Below are 16,003 nucleotides of genomic sequence, written 5' to 3' on the forward strand. Positions count from 1 at the left end.
GACCTTCAAGGCATTTCTCCTATTGACCATTCTTCAGAATTTTCCTGGCTAAACAGAACACACCTGGGCTTTTTTTTTTCAGTCTTCCAACTCTCCCGATGAGGTTGCGTGTGATTTCTGGCTTTTCTTCTAGTTGATACACTCTTCATTGACAGCACTGCTTCCTGCTAAGACGGAAGCGTTAATAGACATGTCTGGCTGCACAAAAGGACTTCTTTGAAAGAAGTTTTGAGTAGATCCTTGTTTCAAAATATTTTTTATTATTTATTTAATTAAATAGTGCCAAAAAGTCGAACATCGACCGGCTTTAAACTTCTAAGAACTTCTAATAGTCTAAAATTCTAAGTACAATAGTTAACGCTTCCTTCTACGTCTCCAATCATACTAAACACTCTGATCTAAATATTCCTCTTGTCTCTGAAATAGCCCCAATCTCGGTACAAAAAACTCCACCCAAATCTAGAACAGTCATTACAACCTTCTGTTCCCACAACATGTCTACTCCAGCACTTCCACCTTCAAATCTCCAGCGCAGACTAAAGCGCGGTGGCCACGCTATCATCTCAACACTTAACGCCCGATCTCCTAGGATGGTTGCTGTTTAAGCTTGCCAACGTGGCGAATTAACGGCTTCCATCATTGGATGGTCGTCGTTTACTCCATTCATGTCTCTGGGTGCATATGCATGTGCACGTGTGTATGTATGTACACTATTTCCTTACCCTAATCTCTTTTCCTTGTTGTAATTAATTACAATCGCAAAATAAATAATAAAGAAAAAAAATATTTAATTTATTTTGTAAAGCAACAACACGTCTCGAAACCATTATAAAGTTAATTGTCCACTTTTATGACTTAATTTAAGCTCGGGTTTCTTAAATAGGAGTAAAATTGAGCTCCTATCGTTGCAGTACTTTCCACTAACAAATGCAGGATCTTTAAACAAAATACTAGTTGGCGAAGTTAGTTTTACAGCATTATATAACTTCAAAGACTTGTAAGTCATCAATATTTGGGGGGGCGGAGCTTTTTTAATTACCATCTAATTAATCTCCCACGGCCAGCTGTTCGTTAAAAATGAATGTTTACTGCCCATTGTCAAGGACATGGGCTAGTAAGCCTTACGGGCTGTATAGTATGTACTGATCGATAATAATCGATAAATATTAGTTGTTCATCACCTTCTTTTTTTTTTTTTATGAACTTACTTGTTTACGAGCTTACATTCTTAAACATTTCGTCATAATTGATTGCCAAGTTATAGCCACGGAGGTTAAGGTGGGAGGTCTATGATGCAATTTAGAGGTAAATTACCACTAGTCGATGCTATAACGGAAGTCCACTTTCTTTTTAATCGATTTTCAAGTTATTTGTGACGTTTTCTGGAAAACAACTTCTTTGACTTGGTACCCACGTTGCGAAATTATAGATCTGCTAGCTTTAGATTAAACATTTGTCCTTGAAAAATTCCAATTGAGGGACCTTTTAAGCAATTATCTTGATTAGGTATCCCTTTAGAGTGCAGTATCTGTATAATGAGTTGGCTAACCTGTTTCTCCACCCTGAATTCAGCAGCCAGTGCCTCTTCCTTTTGGGGGGCCTTCCTATTCCAAGCTATATCCCAAATTCTTGTTATATCTATCCAACCATTCCAAACGCAATTTCTCCGTGCATTCCCTGTCACTACTGCATAACCTTCTTCACAGGAAAACTGACGGGTGACAAATCTATGCTCCACTTCACTCTTCACTCTTCGTGCTACTTCACTTTGGAACTTTGGTACAGACATTCATAATACTTAGTACATCATAATACTTTTTTAAAAAAAATAAAATGTAGTCATACGCGAGATTCGAACTGGGGATCTCCTACACTTACAAAGCCACGCTCTTGACCACTAGACCAACCCCCTGCGAAGATATTCTTACCGTAATAATAGGTCAAGAAGTCTTGCATTAACATGATGTGATGATTGATTTTATTTGATGATAAAACACAATTTATCCTGATTCACCCACAACCAATACATTACACTACATTCTTTAAAATCTTCTATTATTATTATTTTTAGTACTTTGCGTCACAAATAACATTTTCTGTGCAGTCAGAGGACCCTCCCAAAAATGGTGTATTTCTGGTGGAAAATTAATATTGAAAAACCGATCACGAATAGGATAAAATTGTAACTTTGATCTTAAATATCTCAACAAATATTAGGGATATCGAAACAGGGTTAACGTCATTTTTCACAATTTTTTATGTAGTTTTCTTAATCATTGTCAAAATCAGTGGTCCTTATGAAATCCCTGTTCAGTTTTTTGGGCCGTAACTTCGCCAAAAATGGAAGTTACAGCATCATGGGGTGGAAAATTTGAAAACTAGACCTAAAAAAACATACAGTTTATTTATTGGGTTTTTCCGGATTTCCGCTTTCTTAAAAAGTTATTAGCGATTGGTGCGTTTTAAATGGATCACCCTGTATAGTACGATAATTGTAATTCTTTATTAGAACCATTCTGATGATTAGAAATAAGTTTTGTAATGCCTTTTTATTTTTTGGGGGGAGGAGGGCCTAATTAGGCCCATTATTTTTGAACTTATGTTTTTTTAAATCTTTGGGAACATTTTCATTTCATTCGAAACTTAACTCCCCAATGTTTTAAGAAGCATTTTTTGGGAGGGAAATTTTAATTGAAACAAAATGTTAGATCTGTTCCCTCCAAACAATCATCCTCATCCAAAAAAAAAACCTGAACAATTTTGTAATTTAAGTGGCACTTCTATTTTTGGGCACTTTTTGCCCAAAAAATTATATTGCGTTTTTTGCAGCCCCATTGGTCCCCAAAAATCGATATTTCTGTTGAAAAATAAATAAATAAATAAAAGATTTAGAATCTATACGACTGCAGTATTAGTAGAGAAATAGTTTTATCTTAACAAGTTTTAAGGATATTAGTAATGAATGTTATATTATTGCAGAAAGAGCTAATCGTGTAGATGGTAGGTTAGGTTTTGTCCGTAGAGATACGTAGTGGCACGTTTGAGATAATGTTGAGGTAGTCACTTTTAAGGATCTCTTATCGTGCCACTAATGCTGTTGATCACTTTCTTTCCTTGATTGTGAATACAATCGATATTTTACTGTTTTATCATCCAAGTATAGTTTAGAGAAAGGAAGCGAAGTGGGTTGTTGATAGGGTGGTGTTAGTAGTTTATAATAAAAGAGAAGAAATGATGATAATGGGGCTGTAGGATGGTTGCAGGAGTTGCCGGCAGAGGGCAGAAGAAAAAGAGAACCTCCCCTAGCTGGGGTATACTCGTGGCCACAACACAGTTCTATTTCTGGAAACCACCCTGTATGCTTGTTCCCGCCTCCGCTTCCTCCAAAGCGCGCGTTCACTCTCAGACAGTGCTAGCTAGTGGTGGTGGGGATACACGTGCCGATCTCCCCACACCCCTATACAGCCAGCGTATCCCCACCCTACTTGCCGTTGATCGATATCATCACTCTGTCTCACTCTTACCTGCTGACTGTGCCGCCGGGATGTTGGTGCTTTTACCTCCGCACGCTTCTTCACCCAGACGACCTTCACTTTGTCTTATAACCTTCTATAACCTTCTCTTTCTATTTTATTGGCTGGTATACTCACTTGTTCCTCTTCTTTTTCCGTTGTAGTACTGTTGTCCGTCCTTTAGTCCGTTTACTACTACATTCTTCGTAAACCACTCTTTTACTAACTAGTCCCTACAACCTCCACCCCCTTTCTCTACTTCAGAAAATTGGTGGATCCATGGTTCATCTAGTTGTCTCTTGCTTGTCAACGGCTGTCTAGTCTCTAGGACAAAAGATTTATTATCCACCCCGGGGTCAATCTAAATTTTCTGTATTAACTTTCTACCAAGTAGAAAGGCTCATTACGAATTCCCAACTAAGAAATATTGTATCTTCCTGCTAAAATCTCTTACTAAAGGTTCTTTTTTGGAGAGAGTTGTGTCAGGGATAGGCTCCTTTAAACTGTGCCACTTCTCCCGAACTATAATGTTAGGATGTCTTCAAAATTCGCAGTTTGAAATTTTAAAAGCAAGCATCGCAATCGTATCCACTGTTCATCGAGTTTCCCCACAGAAATACCTAAAAAGTTTAGGTCCCCTTAGCCGGAAAAAGTGCTTCAAGTGCATGTACCTGTAAACCAAATATCTTCTAAACTGAAACCCTGAAACTTAATACTAAGATTTGGGTCGGTCCCTCCATTAGGGAAACTTGACTGTAACTCGATGAGTCAAAATCCGTCCGCCGGAGATACTTCTTCCTTAAATGAACTTATTATTTCTTGAAATTAGTTTCTACTAATATTTTCCCAACTCTTCAAGTTCAAATCCTTCGATTCATTCTCGTAATACTAGATCTCGTTACTTTGATCTCTATATACCCTCACACCGTACTTCATCCTTTGACAAATCCTTCCTAATACGCGCTACTTCTCTCTGGAACTCCTTACCTTCATCTGTCAGCCATGCTCCTACCCTATCCATCTTTAAATCCCTTTTGTTTAATCATCTCCTTTCTACTCAGCTTCCTCCGAAATACTAATTGAATGCATTTATTTCCTTAATTTTAACTCTTATTTTTGTAAATACTTGCTTATTTTTTGAATTTAAATATATAAAATACATGACAAACCAATAGGGCCTCCAAATTGTACATGTACTTATTCTAAGAGGACAATAGTCCCAGGATTATCCATATTAAATCTTTTGGATTTAGACCTCACGCCTAATTCGGGTAAAAATTTATCCTAAATTTTGGAGCTTAAAACTTTAGAGATTTTTTTTGTAAAAGAAAGTCGTCTGTGAATTAATTCTAGATTTTAGGCTTTTCTTGGATGTCTTCAGGGGGCTCTTCCGTCTAAAAAGTTTTTGTCAAATTTGGTCAATCAGATGAAATTACTTTACTGAATCTCTCTTTTAGATTTTTTGAGATTTCGCCGAATACTTTGTCAACCATTTTTGTTTTGTACAATTTTCCTGGCATTTCTAGAATAGGTTAATAAATTTCTAATAGGCTAAAAAAAAAATTATGAGCCTAAATTTTGAAAAAAACAAATATTTTCTAAAAGAAAATTTATTTTAAATTTTCCAAGTAGTGATGGCCTTTATACATGATACACGTAAATGTCAAAGATGTAAGAGCATATCTCATGGCCACGCCCACGATGCGCGAAACAGTGTGGCCAGTAATTTCACAAATTTTCAATTTTATTGAGGGACTCATTTTTGTTTTTAAAATGATTTTCAAATGCCATTTAGATATATAAAATTTTATTTGCGACTGTTCAGAGCTCAGTGCCACGACCACGATGACATGAATAAAGAGAAATCAGCCAGCGCTGGAACTCTCTTAGGAACTTGTTGGAGGTTGGAAAGTAATGAGTTCACGTGGCCAACGCCGTTTTAAGCGACGTGGAGGATTGTCAGGGTGGGACGATGTGGATAGTGATTGAGCCAGAGGATTTGGGTGATCGGTGAGTTTGCTGTGGAAATTTTGGAATTCCGGGTGTGGATTAACTCATTTACGTAGGGAATGTTGAGATCTTGATGGTGTGTGCGGTTGGTGGACATAGAATGGGCGCGTTAACGATTCGGCGGAGGAGTTTGGACTGAAATGATTGGATGGTTTGGCGGAGTCCGCACATTTCTGTTCCATATCTCCATATTGGTCGTAATAGTGTTTTATAAAGTGAAAGTTTGTTTTGTATGTTCATGGAGGATTTCGGTCCAAGGAGTCTCCTTAGTAGACCGTAACGTCCGATCAGTTCTTGTCTTTTAAGTCTTGTGTGAGGGGTTCCAGGATAGACGGCTAGGTAGAGCCCTAGACAGCGAACCTGTTTAGAAATCGGCAGGGCCATTTAGATATAAACCAACTTTTTAGCTCGCAATCAAGTTTGAAGGGAAACATTAATGAGACCTATAAAATGGCAACGGAGTTGTTTTCAGAACGATGTGGATAATACATTTAATTGTATAGCTTTTATTTGAGTAACTTTTTAAGGGAATTTCTAATATTGGAGATAAACTTCCGCCTAAAGTAGGTTTTTAAGAAGTGCATAATTGTCGTTAAGAATTAGGTGACTTCCTGTAATCGGAAGTTAGGAGGAATCTTATTGGTTATATAAACCTTGAGTAAGGGAAAGTATTATGGGCGTTCACAGCTGATTGTGTTTCACTCCTCGCATCAGAGGTTAGCTCACAGGGTGTTTAGCGCTATGGGCGTAAGAGTTTAAGTAACCTTCTGCATGGTTCAAGGTCGTAACACTCTAAAACCAGTCAAGAGTTCTCGTAACCATCTTGTTTTTAAGGGTGATCCCCCCAAGGGTTGGGGAACTGTTTTTAAAGATATAACCAGGGGTAAGTTTATTATAACCTTCCCACTCAACCTTGATACAAAAGATTGATTGTATTAATCAGGTGTCGCAACTTTAAACTAACTTCTCTCTTTTTCATCCTTTCTCAAATTTTTGTTTCTCTTACTCCTATTGAGAAAGAGTGTTAACCCCATTTTGTTTAATTCACAGTTTTCGCTACATATTTTTTTTATCTTCTAAATACGAACAGAATGTTGTTAGCATAGACTATTTTTCTCACGGTCTTACTCACTCTTTCCCCCACTCTATGTTTTGAGGTAGACCCCAAATGGTGAATCGAATTCTCTGTATTGTGCCTGGAGAATCGCTTTAAGTGCAAATTGTGTAAATGTTCTCCCTCAGTTTACTGTTCAGTTCATCTGAATGCTTGATTTTGGTTACCTGTAGATATACGTGTTCCAATAAGAATACTGCTTGCAACAGTTGACCTAATCGCAATAATTAATAAAACCTGTTTAGATTTTTATTTATTTAATTTTTTTTATTATTAAATTTTAAACTGAAATAATTGCAGTAAAAAAAAAAAAAATAGTTACGCCGGTCAGAAATATGTAATTCGGTTGAATTAGCCAAATTTTCCAGATTATAGATTTTGGAAATAATATTTAAAAACCTAATGATGTCAAAGTAATTCCTAAAATATGGCGCAATTTTTTAAACAAATGTTTAATACATGCGCACCTATTTGGATTGTTAAAATGAACTCGATATTTCTGATTTGCTTTGATTCAATTTAAATATAGAAAGTAGACTGACTTAACCGGGTAGCGTGGCCGAGCGGTCTAAGGCGCTGGTTTAAGGCACCAGTCTCTTCGGGGGCGTGGGTTCGAATCCCACCGCTGCCACTATTTTTTTTTTATTTAAAAAAAAAATATAAATTCTTTATTAAAATTATGGCTTTCAAAATTTTTCCTTTCAAGTGGTAATTATTTTAAAAAATAATGTTAAAATTATTTTTAAAAAGTCGTAAAATACTTTGTACAAATTTTAAACTGATCAACTCATGGAACAAGTTCATTAAAAAAAAAATAGAACTATAAAAAACTGGTTCTAACCACAATGTGTCAACCAGGATTGAAGGGTAACTGCTACTTTCTAAAAATCGTTTTATATTATGTATACCACGTGTTTTTTTAAATAAGCGGCCACCTTGATAATTTTATTTTTTAAATTGAATAAAAATATTAGTGGCAGCGGTGGGATTCGAACCCACGCCTCCGAAGAGACTGGTGCCTTAAACCAGCGCCTTAGACCGCTCGGCCACGCTACCATATGTGTTCATATTGGGAATGATTTCTTGTATTTAAATTGACTATACAGCTGGACGTTAATTTACAATTTACTATTTTTACTACTGGTATGGTCCTATTACTTACGTAAGGATTTATATTCGCATACTAATGATTTGAAAAAAAATAAAATAAATAAATGTAAAAATTATAATAGGAACTAACCAGCGTATATTTAACATAGTTATGTATAAAAATATTCTACCTTTAAAAGGGTTAAAGGGACAACAAGACCCTCTGTATGCTAAAAAAAGGGGTACAGTTATGTAAGTTTGTTCATATTTATTTATAGAAAACATTACAAATAAATGGTAAATAATTGTTAGTTGGTCAGTAAATAAAAGTAAAAGATTTATTTTTATGTGAATTGCCCTTCAAGCACGTGCTTGAACTTTGTACACTAAATATAGCCTCTCTAAATAAATATAATATTAGAACAAAATACAATAAATGGTGGGCGTTAAGCAGATAAGAACAGAATTATGAATAAATTTAGCACTGATATGGTTATTTTTATTTTTTATTTATTTATTTTTTGGTTGGTACGCCTGAACTTCCGGCTATGGAATGTTTTTTTTTAAATATAAGTTATGCGCGTAAAATTGTAGACATAAAAGAGTTACAACATTTAGGTTAAAAACAATTTAATTGGTCTTTCCAAAAACCGGTGTCCGAAAATGGGCGCTGATATTCGTTTCAAATAGACAGAAATTGGGCCAATCACATTTAATAATTAATAAATAGATGAATTCATATCCTTTGAACCCAACAAAGGATCATTCTCATTGGCTGTTTAGCATACTGTTAATCTGCTTATCATATTTTCGGAAAATTTTGACCGGTGTCAGATTTTTTTTTGTATTATATGGTATTTTCTGGTTAATTTTTATTTTCTGGATAAATTACGAGGGACGTTTGAAAAGTCCGTGCAAAGTCAGAGAGATAGCACCACTGGCGCGTATCGAGGTTATGTTTAGTTAGTAGCATCTCTTGGAAGAACACACACCAAGTTTCGGCCAGATTTTCAAAAAATGGACGAAAAAGAATTTCGTGTGTTGAATTTGTGTGTTTGTGTTAAACACTACTTTATGAAAGGCAAAACGCCTCAGGAGACTAAAGAGAAGCTTGATTATGGTGACTCTGCACCTTCGATTAGAACAGTTTATAAGTGGTTTTAAAATTTTCGGAGTGGCCATATGGGCACAAGTGACGCTGAACGTTCTGGACGCCCTGTTGAGGTTACTACTCCAGAAATCATTGATAAAATCCATGATATGGTGATGGATGACAGAAGAGTGAAGGTGCGTGAGATTGCTAGTGCTGTGGGCATCTCGAATGAACGGGTACATAATATTTTGCATCAACATTTGGACATGACAAAGCTATCCGCAAGATGGGTGCCGCGATTGCTCACGCTTGACCAAAAACGAAATCGTGTGAAGTGTTGCAAGGACGGTTTGCAGCTGTTCCAGAAGAATCCGCAGGACTTTAAGCGTCGTTTCGTCACTGTGGATGAAACATGGATACATCACTACACTCCTGAGACCAAAGAACAATCTAAACAATGGATTACCAAGGGGGAATCTGCGCCAAAAAAGGCGAAGACCGTTCCTTCGGCCGGAAAGATTATGGCGACTGTCTTTTGGGATTCGCAAGGAATAATCCTCATCAACTATCTGGAAAAGGGTAAAACTATTACAGGTGCATATTATTCATCGTTATTGGACCGTTTGAAAACCGAGCTGCAAGAAAAACGCCCACGATTGGCCCACAAAAAAGTCCTTTTCCATCACGACAACGCACCAGCTCACACCTCAGCAGTTGTGGTCGCAAAATTAATGGAAATAGGGTTCCAACTCGTTTCACATCCCCCCTATTCTCCAGACTTGGCTCCCTCGGACTACTATTTGTTCCCCAATATGAAGAAATGGCTGGCGGGAAAAAGATTTTATTCAAACGAGAAGGTGATTGTAGAAACGAATGGCTATTTTTCAGACTTGGACAAATCCTATTATTCGGAAGGGATCAACAAACTAGAGCAGCGTTGGACGAAGTGTATAAGCCTAAAAGGAGACTATGTTGAAAAATAAAAAAGGTTTACCCCAAAAAATTAAGTAGTTTTTATTTTTGCACGCACTTTTCAAACGACCCTCGTATATATTACCCAATTTATGTTTTATTTTTCAAAGTTGTTTATGGAGTGCGCTAGGAATACTATTTTTGAATAATAGTATATATATATTCTTTTTTTTTTTATTTTTTAACATTTGGCAGAGCATCTTAGTTTACAAAAGTGTAGCACACTTATAGATTCTATTTTAGTTTCCATGCTAATTGTGGAAACATTTCCTTTTTCTTTTTTTTCTTTTTTGTTTTGTACCTTACTGTAGGTATATTGTTTTTACAAACGTAAACTTGGGTGTTATTATTCTTAGATTTTTGTAACTACTATTTTAACTATACTATTCTCTTTGAATCTTTAGCCAAATTTTTGCGACTAGATTTTAGACTTAAAAACGAAAAGGTTTGAGGTTTCCATTTATTTTTAATTTTTTTACTATCTTTTAACCCTCTTAAAAAAAATCGTGCACATTTTCTATTTTGCATTTTCTAGCAGCACGTTTATGAAGTGCATACACATTTTGACTTCTTCATCAAACTTTAAAGAATTTCCTTTGTTTATATCGTATTGAACATTGCCTTCGTATCTCCATGATGAAGACGGATATGGCCTATTCAGAAGAGGAGCATTGTTTTAGGGGTATTTTCTGCGAGGATCTCTTGTTTTTCATAAGGAAGATTTAGAGGAATTGCAACGCGATTATTGAGGCTATATTGTCTCAGCTGTGCTGGCTTTCCGCCTCTTGGATTTAGTCTTAAAACAGTAATTATTGATAGATCACTTTAGATCATGGCTCAGTTTTCGAGTTAATGGGTTTTAGACAATGTTGGTTAGTTATACTGGCGAAGGAAGTGAGCAAATCTACTTATCGGTAGTCTTTAGTCTCCGTCTACTTTTAAGCTGAAGCCGAGATAATGGGTCAGAGAACGTGGTTAGATAGATAGATTAAACTAGGGCGGCCTCAAGGCCTACGCCACTGCGACCACTTCAGATCTATTGTGGCTCCCCTCACTCTAAAGCTCACTCTCCAGACCTGTCCTTTTAATCAGACTCTTAATGCTGGAGAGTGACTCTTGCGTAAAGCTCCCAGGCCTTGGTATTTCCTCCCCGAGAAGTATCATCCTTTAGCCATACGAGCCCCTCGCACTGACACAACACGTGCAGTGCCGTTTCCTCCTCCTCTTCCTGACAAAACCTACAGAGGCTATCATCTGCCAGGCCCATGCGATGCATATGTTTTCTGAGCCAGCAGTGGCCCAGTTAATAGGCCTACTATCATCCTTATAGCCCCACGCGGCCTTGACGGATTAATTCTGCAGTCAGCCTCGGCGAATAGCCTTTAATGAACACCTTCGCCTGTCTCTGCCCAGTGGTGGCAAGCCACCACTCCTGAGTCCTACTCTGCACCCATAAGTTAATGGTCGTAGACTTAAGACACTTGGAGACCCCAAAACTGGGCTCCGGGCCAACGAAGTGTCCCGCAGAGCCATCCCTGGCCAATAAATCTGCCACTTCGTTTCCCTTATATCCTGAATGACTAGGTACCCAAACCAGAAAGACCTTATTTTGGTCACTAATTTCCTTCAGGGCACCCAGACAGTCCCAAACCAGCCTTGAGTTGACCTGGTAGGAACTAATTGCTCGTAGAGCTGCCTGACTGTCCGAGAAGATTATGACCTTAGAATTAATAATTCTTCGCCCATTAATCTCAGAGAACGGGGTTATTAAGGGTGAACCGCAATCTAAGGCGGAAAATTGGGGTGCATAAATATGTGGCGGAAATTTAAATTTTGAATTTCAGTGCCGGAAGTACCCAATTCATAGTTCAATTTTTTTTTTGAAAAAGTGTTTACATCTCATCATGCATAATAATTAATTTTAATTTAATTAATTGTTTTTATTAATTAAATATTTGTTGCTACAAGTTGAGTAAGCATTCCATTAACGTTGGCAGACATTATATCATACTCTGTTTGAACGTGACCAAAATACTAACAGTTCTAAACCATTTCCATCAAAATTTGGAAAACGCTCTTCAATGTTGATTTAGTAAATTGAAATTTCCCATTTAAGTGCACTTAATGGACAATTTCTCTTCAATAAATTATATCTGTCTGCTAGATTGTAGGAGTCTCTAAACTACAATCATATGAGCTGTTTATACAACATATAAGAGACAATGGATATGTAGTAATGAATTGACAAGTTTACATTACGCATTGTTCACTTACAAAAGCAGTTTCACTTATAACAACATTAGTACACTGGTTACTAAAATTAGAGCTCTAACTTGTCTCATTGCTTTGCTAGTCGTCTACTTGACATATTCACTTAAAGTCCCCAACTTAATGCTTCCACCCCTGCTGCATAATGGATATCATTACGGGTGATTCATTTTGTTTGTCTTTTATTAAACAGATACAGTCTTTCTTAGGTCTAGTCCTTATGACTGAATGATGTTCTTGTAGAATTTATTGATTCTTCTAATTCTATTTTATAATCTCCCAGTTTAAAACAGTCCCGGTAGGACAGTTGTATAAGGGTTGATCGTCAAAAACTGCATGGAAAAGTTAAAACGTTGAAAAACACCCAACTTTGTCATTTTTTTTTCTCTTTTTCTATAAAAGATAAAATTCCCAAATTTTCTTTAAAATATAGGGCAAATCCTCTTTTGTAGCTGTAATTGTTTTGCAAAAACATAGATTAAATATATTTCGAGAAATACGTAGCCGAAAATGGGCAAAAACGGCATTTTCATAAATTGTTCTTCTTGTTGTTACCTTTTTTGTAAACAACGTAGCGCCTAAACGCGTGAACCGATTTTCATGAATGAGGTGTCATTCGATTCAGAATTTCATGTAGATGGGTTTCTCGACGCTGTACATCGAATGTGAGAGGAGTTAGCCCCACATATGTGAGAACCCCCCTCCAAAATTATTATTACTAAATAAATCAGTGAATCTTCTACCTATAAAGTTTTACCAGAGCCATTATGGGAGGAGGTAAAAATGTGATTTAAGTCCGCAGGTGTTTTTGGATAATATCCGATGATTTCATTCGTTTTAGCGCGCATGCTTAATGTATCACTGACCGGCTTCAGTCTTACATCCATCACCAGAGCTATATTAAACCAGATTTTACTGTTGAGATTTCGACTTTACTTATGTTTCTTCCTTGCCTACCGCTTCCTCCAATCCCATATAGAATCTCTTGAGCCTTGGCTAAAGAAATGGAGAATTAAAATTAATGAAAATAAATGTAATTACATTACATTCTCCCTAAGGCGAACTATCCTTCCACCCGTTTACCTAAACCTCACTCCTCTTCCCACAACAGATTGTGTTAAGTATCTAGGAATCTTCATGGACAAACGCCTAACCTGGAATCCACATACTAGACTCAAACGGAAAGAACTGAACAGACGATACAAACTTCTCTCTAGACTTCTTGACAAGCGATCTAAACTCTCTCTACAGAATAAACGACTTATCTATACTATGATACTAAAACCTGCCTGGACTTACGGAATGGAACTTTGGGGCTCAGCCAACGCTTCCAATATCTACAGAATCCAATCCTTCCAGTCAAAAACTCTCCGTAGAATCGCTAATGCTCCTTACTTTGTTTCCAATCATACCTTGCACCAGATTTCCTTGTTCCCTATGTTTCTGAAGCTGTAAGATCCCGTTACTTTAAATTCCACACATCAATCACCTCACATCCCAATCCTCTAGTAGCTCAACTTACCACTCTACCAGGAAATCCTCCCAGGCGGTTGAAGCGCAGGTGGCCACGCGATCTTCTAAATGAAGTAAGAGCCAATGTACAATAGTTGGAACTGTACCACTTTGGGAGTTTCACCAATGGGTGAATTCTCCCCTCATGTATTCATGTATCTATTCCATTATCATGTTGTATCAGCTTCACTTGATGCAGAATTATTCTGCAGTTGTGAAAATAAATAAATTTAAAAAAAACTTATGTTTCTGCCTTAGAAAAGCATTTTCATGGAGAATTTTGAAAATTAAAAGTATAGATTATATGTGTGCCCGCCTACGGATTTAGCAAACCGGGGTTTACTTTTTGTACACTGATTTTCATTTCCGGTTTCATATGATGACGTCAAGTGGGAACTTTAAATTTCCAGTTTATGCGATGTTTTTTTTTTTCTTTTTCTCATTTTTGGATCATCATATTTACACAGAATCCAATTTTTAAAATCTGAAAACGGATATTCTCAGTTAAAATATTTAAAAATAGAAAAATCTACAAATTCTCGCGTTATTATCGAATAGCCGATCTCCATAAAATTTTTGTTCTTTCATTCATTAAGTTTAATATTATTGCTGGACCAGCTGTTGGAATCGTGCCGTTCATATCCTGATTTACACCTGAATGGATGCTAAATTTCTTAGTTTAACATTTAGTCACTTGCGTAAATCGTAATAAATTAAAGAATTTATTTTTTGTTACAAATTCAAATGATACATATATTTATACAAAGAAATAATTATAATACTAGAAGATCAGTAAATATAGATTCACTACGTCATATCCTAGGGCACTTTAATTTAAGTTAATAGCTGGAATATTTCCAAAGAGATGTATCGCGGACACGGTAAGGGAGGGGGTAAGCAGAGGGCTAGATCTTGAGGGAATTAGTAATGGTGGTGCATCTCAGTAGAGATGAAGACCTTTTTGCCAATTACACTTATTTTTCATGTTAACTGATTTAGTAAAACTTACGTCAAAATGCTTTAACGTATACATGCATGTGTATTTATTGGCATGGTGCCTTTATCTCATTTTTTTTGAACACACATATGTGGCGAACATAGTTTAAAAAAAATAAGGTCCCTAATTAAGCGTGAATAAAAAATCGTGATTATGTTTTTAGTATTTTTTTTTTTTGTATTAATTTTTGGCTAGTTAGCTTTTACATAAACACTTAATATAGGGAACGGAATAGCTGAGTGGTTAGCGTATACTGTATTCTAATGTAAAGATCGTGGGTTCGAATCCAGCTGCTGGACTTTTTTTTTTAGATATTCTCATTCTAGGGGAGATTTTTGTATCGAGAGAGCCCCCCGCAATGCACTGAACAATACTAAGGCGCGCAAATAACCTACAAAAATGTTGACGCGCCTTAAAAATAAATAAATAAAATAAAAATTTAAAAAAAACAATGTACTGACAAGATCTCCATTACCGTACTTACAGATTAAGTTGCATTGTGATGCGCTTATATTTGATACAGTTTTTAAACATGCGAACGTGCGCACCATTTTGAAATATAATTTTTATAATTAAAAACTATTAACTGTCCGGTAGGACAGTTGTCTAAGGGTTAAGATAAGATTCCAATAGGGCGGCCCTCAAGGCCTATGTCACTGCGACCCCTTTGGATCTATTGTGGCTCCCCTCACTCTAAAGCTCACCCTCCAGACCCTGTCCTTTTAATCAGACGCTTAATTCTGGAGAGCGACTCCTGAGTAAAGCTCACAGGCCTTGGTTTTTCCTCCCCGAGAAGTAACATCTTTAGCCACACGAGCCCCTCACACTGACACAACACGTGCAGAGTACCGTTTCCTCCTCCTCCTGACACAGAACCTACAGAGGCTATCATCTGCCAGGCCCATGCAATGCAAGGGTTTTCTGAGCCTGCAGTGGCCCAGTTAATAGGCCCTACAATTATCCTTATAACCCCACGGATTAATTCTGCACAGTCAGCCTTGGCGGGTTAGCCCGTTATGAACTACTTCGCCTATCTCTGCCCTGTGATAGCAAGCCACCACTCCTGAGACCTAGTCTGCACCCATAGTTTAATGGCCGAAGTCTTAAGACAATTGGAGAACCAAAATTAAGGCTCCGTGTATAAAGGTTAATCGTCAAAAACTATACGAAAAAGCGTAACGTTGAAAAACACCCAACTTTAACAATTTTTTTCTCTTTTTCTATAAAAGATAAAATCCCCAAATTTTCTTTAAAATATAGGACATATCCTCCTTTTGTAACTAGAATTTTTTTTTGTAACAACCCAGATCTAATAGATCTTGAGAAAAAAGTTCCCGAAAATGAGCAGAAACGGCATTTTCAGAAAATTGTTGTTCTTGTTATCTTTTTTTGTAAACAACTTAGCGTCTAAATGCGCGAACCGATTTTAATGAATG

At 36.7% G+C, this 16,003-nt stretch overlaps 1 protein-coding gene and 2 non-coding genes across 9 annotated transcripts in view; 2 read left to right on the top strand and 1 right to left on the bottom strand.

Annotated features, from left to right (window-relative positions):
• HDAC4 (histone deacetylase 4) overlaps positions 1 to 16,003 on the top strand; it is a 304,732-nt gene that overhangs the window by 12,283 nt on the left and 276,446 nt on the right. The gene's annotated exons all lie outside the window — the stretch shown is intronic.
• TRNAL-AAG (transfer RNA leucine (anticodon AAG)) lies at positions 7,186 to 7,267 on the top strand. The gene has a single exon. It is a non-coding gene; the product is annotated as a tRNA-Leu (tRNA).
• TRNAL-AAG (transfer RNA leucine (anticodon AAG)) lies at positions 7,611 to 7,692 on the bottom strand. The gene has a single exon. It is a non-coding gene; the product is annotated as a tRNA-Leu (tRNA).

Source organism: Rhodnius prolixus, unplaced genomic scaffold (assembly GCF_049639745.1).
Source record: "Rhodnius prolixus isolate KJV_2025 unplaced genomic scaffold, Rpr scaffold_7, whole genome shotgun sequence".
Taxonomy (NCBI): Eukaryota; Metazoa; Arthropoda; class Insecta; order Hemiptera; family Reduviidae; genus Rhodnius; species Rhodnius prolixus.